The sequence below is a fragment of the Notamacropus eugenii genome, chromosome 1 (assembly GCF_028372415.1).
Source record: "Notamacropus eugenii isolate mMacEug1 chromosome 1, mMacEug1.pri_v2, whole genome shotgun sequence".
NCBI classification, from domain to species: domain Eukaryota; kingdom Metazoa; phylum Chordata; class Mammalia; order Diprotodontia; family Macropodidae; genus Notamacropus; species Notamacropus eugenii.
The window spans coordinates 153,181,644-153,185,932 of record NC_092872.1 but is presented as its reverse complement, the minus strand read 5'-3'; the positions used below and the strand labels follow the sequence as shown (position 1 = coordinate 153,185,932).

The following is a 4,289-nucleotide window of genomic DNA, read 5'->3' as shown; positions in this document are numbered from 1 at the left end:
ATGTCAAGTAGGCCAGTATGAGTGGATTGTAGAATACATAGAATACAAAAGAGTTTATATTTTATTCCTGTTGTAATAGGGAGTCATTAGAGATTATTGAGTGAGGGGTGACCATGGTCAGACCTATGCTTTACTTAGATAAGAAAGAGTTTGGCATCATGTACTTGCGAAGAGTTTAGGAATTAATTCTGCACTCAGCCTATTTAAAAATCATCATATCATTTCTGACAGTTACACATGCAGTAGTTTGCTCAGTGAGTTCAGTTTAATAATTGAATCTATTTAAATAAGAATTCACATAAATATATATTATACATACATGCAAATATACATACACACTCTCAAATAAGTCTTTATGATGACTGATCCTCATTCTATTTATAAACAAATACCTAAGATGTTTAATTTCCATTACTCTTGGAATTTTTTTCTAACAATCTGGGGATTTAGTCCATTAGACAATGTCCAAGCTGGGGTTTATTTGCTCTTTCGGGCCCTTTGCTCCTGAGCACGTAGCTGTCTGCTCCGCCACACTGGCCTGGCCTTGATGTACACAGCTGGCCCCACTGGAACCGTTCCTCCAGAAGGGAGCTGATCTTGGCGTTCTTCTTCCACTCCTCATATTTCCTCTGGATCTTCTTTGACCACTTTTTATTTAACATTTCTCCCTCCTCAGGAGTCAGCTCCTCTGCCTTCCTCAGGCCCAAGGGACGCGCACAGTGGGACTCATACCATACTACTGGAGGTATGGGGTGCTATCGATGAGCGCCATACAATTCTTTACCAGCATCTTGGTCTGGACCAGCTCATTGTTGATGCATTGTAGACCATATCAATGATCCTTGTTTTTCAGGTACAGCACTCAGAGCCTCAGGAGAAGTTGCCCACGTCCAGCCTCAGCGCCTGGCACTTTGTGTTGCCTTCTCAGACTTGCATGGGGTAGATGTGGTAGGGTGGATCTTGTGGTGGGCAGTGCTTCTTGGGGTAGGGCTTGCATTTGCTCTAGGTCTTGTGGTGCTTGTGCCAATTGTCCCAGGAGATCCCCATGGACAGTGCAAGCTGCAAAGACAGGTACTCTCAGAATTATTAAAAGTAAAGATAGCTCAATAAAGACAGGTGAGTCATGCCATAATCTTGTAGGATTATATCACACGCATGGAAAAAAAGACTTCAAAAGACAGCATTTTGATCTTCTAAATTAAATGCTTTTTTTATAGTCAACAAACAATAGGTGTGGCATCTTGAATTCTTGGTACATATCACACAATTGTGTAACTGTAGAGGTGATCCTCCTGGTTTTCTTCTCAAACTTTATCAAGTACACCTTCAGTGAGTGTGAAGACTACTCTTAGAGATGTTGCAGCCTGTTCTCACCATTGTTGCAGTTACCTTTCTCAGTAATAATAAGCAAGGTATATTAGATATAGTAGTCCCATTGCAGTTGACATCAATCAAGCATTTATTAAGCACTTACTGTGTTTGAGATATTATGAAAAGCAGAGGGGATATAAAGACAAATTTGAAATAGTCCCTGCCTTCCAGAATTATACACTCTAGCAACGGGAGGCAGATAGATAGACAGGTAGATAGACAGACACAGACAGATAGACAGATTAGATAGACAGATAATTTGGGGTGGAGGGGAGCCAGCTAAAGTAATAAGAAGAGACTTCAAGTAAAAAAATATCACTTGAATTGGCCCTTCAAAGAAGCTAGGGATTCCAAGCAGCAAAGGTGAAAAGAGTGTGCATTCTGGACAATCCGAAGGAGGAGAGACAGGAGTAGGGTCATGTATGGGGACAGTCAGAGAACCAGTCTGGCTGGACTTTAGTACATGTAAAAAGAAGTAACGTACTAAATGTAAGTAATGGATACACTAGAAAGATAGAGTGGAGTCAAGATGTGAAGGATTATAATGCCAAACAAAGAAACCGATTTTATTTTTAAGGTAACAAAGAGCGAATTGGAGTTCATTAAGCATGAGGGTGACATGGTCAGACTTAATACTTTAGGAGAATCATTTTGACAGTGGAGTGGAGGATATATTGGAATGAAGAAACTTGAATCGGGGAGAAAAATTAGGAGACTGCTGCAATAGTCTAGGTAAGAGGTGATAAGGATAAAAATATGAATTAGGGTGATGGTCATGTGAAAAGAGAAAAGGAGGATAGACAAGAGATGTTACAGGGGGTAGAAATGAAAAGGTTTGGCAACTGACTGTATATGTGGGAGTAAATGGGAGTGAGGAGTCAAGAATGCCATTGAGCAGTCAACCCAGGTGAATGGAAGGGTGGTAGCATCAATTACAGAAATAAGGGAGTTCCAAAGAGGGGTAGGTTTGAGGGCAAAGACAATGCTTTGAACATATTGAATATGAGATGCCTACAGGAGAGTCAGTTTAAAATGCCCAGTAGGCAGTTTGTGATATGATTATCACAAATAATTTAGTAACTAGGGGTGCATAGACCTGAGTAATGTCAACAGAAAGATTGTAATTAAATCCATGTAAGTTAATGAGGATAGAGCAAGAAGAGAGGAAATAGTAATGAATACGGAGAGCTTTTTCTAGAAGTTTCACCAACAAAGGGAAGAGATATAGGATAACTGTATAGCTTGAGGGAATGAGAACGTTTAGAAGATTTTTTAAGGTAAAACATTTGGAAGATTCTAGATGTGTTTGTAGGCAGTAGGGAAAAAAAACAAGACTTTAGGGACACACTGAAGGTAAGCAAGAAAGTGGATGACTGTAGGGACAATTTGCTAGGGAGGATTGGAAGGAATGGGATCATGAGTATACACAGAGACTGATCGTGATGAGAACCACCTCTTTACCAGAGAAGACAGAATGAGGTATATGTAGAGAAGCAGGGCTCAAAATGGATGGCCTGTTTTCTCAGGCATTGGTGAAGGAGGCTTGAGGAGAGTGGAAGAGAGAATCAGTTAGGGTAGAAAGGTATGTAGTACAGTGGGTAGAATGCCAGACTTGGAATCAGGAAAACCTGAGTTCAAACCCAGCCTCCAACACTTATTAGCTGTGTGACCCTGGGTAAATCATTGTTGGCTCCTGTTTCCTCATCTGTAAAGTGAGGATAATAATAATAGTACTTTCCTCCCAGATTTGTGAGGATTGAATGAGTTGATTTTTTTAAAGTGTCATATCAATGTTGGCCATTATCATTGTTATAATAAAAGCATTGCCTTGTTGCAGTGAGAGCAGTTGAAACTAGATAACATAAAATATCTGAGTATCACTGACATAACTTTTCAATTTTTTGTCAGTTAATTCTCCTATTTTTAGTTTCACTTTTAAGTGAAAGATAATTTCACTTAATTGGAGCTCTTGCTGAGCTTTCTAACTTGTATTTCTCTTCACCGATTCTCACTGTTTAATGAAGCAATACTATTCATAATCTTCCACCATCCTCCTCCATAAGATTTTTGAAATTTTAAAAGTTCACTGATCTGAATAAAACCTGGAAAATGTAACTAAAGATATAACAAAAGTCCAACAAAGATTTAAAAACCCAGAGCTAAGGAGAGACAAGACACGATGCTGCCCAGGGCATACAGAGGACAGAATGACAAATGGAAAGGGTGGGGAGAGAAGGGTGGGAAAGAGTAAAGTTGAGAGGAGAAAGAAAAGAAGGAGAAGGAGAGTAGTGAGATTGTGGGGAGGGCAAGTGCTATATTAATTGCTGGACAATGAAAGTATGAGCAGGTTGCCCTCATTCAGGGTCTAGTTCTCATAGGCCAAGTCTTTATTTGGAAAGGTGGCCATAAAGACAAAGCTCATGGCTGCCATTGCTGCTTGATCGCTGACAGTAAAAGGCTGGATACCATTGATCCTGTGACAGTGGTTAAGTTTTTGGTTCAGTATTCTAACATCCGCAAACTCGATTTGGAGATTGGTCATGGGCTTTATCTCATCAATTGTGACAGATGAACTGGTCTTGACTTCATTTACTGCCTGCTAGGCTGGAGAATTTGTTTATTGGCTGGAGGATAGTGCTGTCTCATGTCTCCTCTTTATCAATGAAAGCTCTCTTGTGCTTTACAAAGCCCTCTTCTTGGCACTCCTCCATGTCCAAGTTGGCCTGTCCTCCATGTGGTAACCTTTTTTGCTCTATAAGTATTTCTTCTCTACAAACAGATTAGAAACTGGGCAATGTGATGGGTGCTGGTAGCTTCTCAATTCACTGCTGGTAAGGTGGTGAGCCTCAGCTACCACCTGCAAAAAGCTACTCTGGAACCTACTCTTTCAGGATTTCAATGACTGTATGCACTTTTTG

The 4,289-nt window shown here is 40.2% G+C and overlaps 1 pseudogene; it reads right to left on the bottom strand.

The window, feature by feature from the left end:
• Positions 1-345: 345 nt before the first annotated feature.
• On the bottom strand, positions 346-1,142 carry LOC140508981 (small ribosomal subunit protein eS8 pseudogene; annotated as a pseudogene).
• Positions 1,143-4,289: the final 3,147 nt, after the last annotated feature.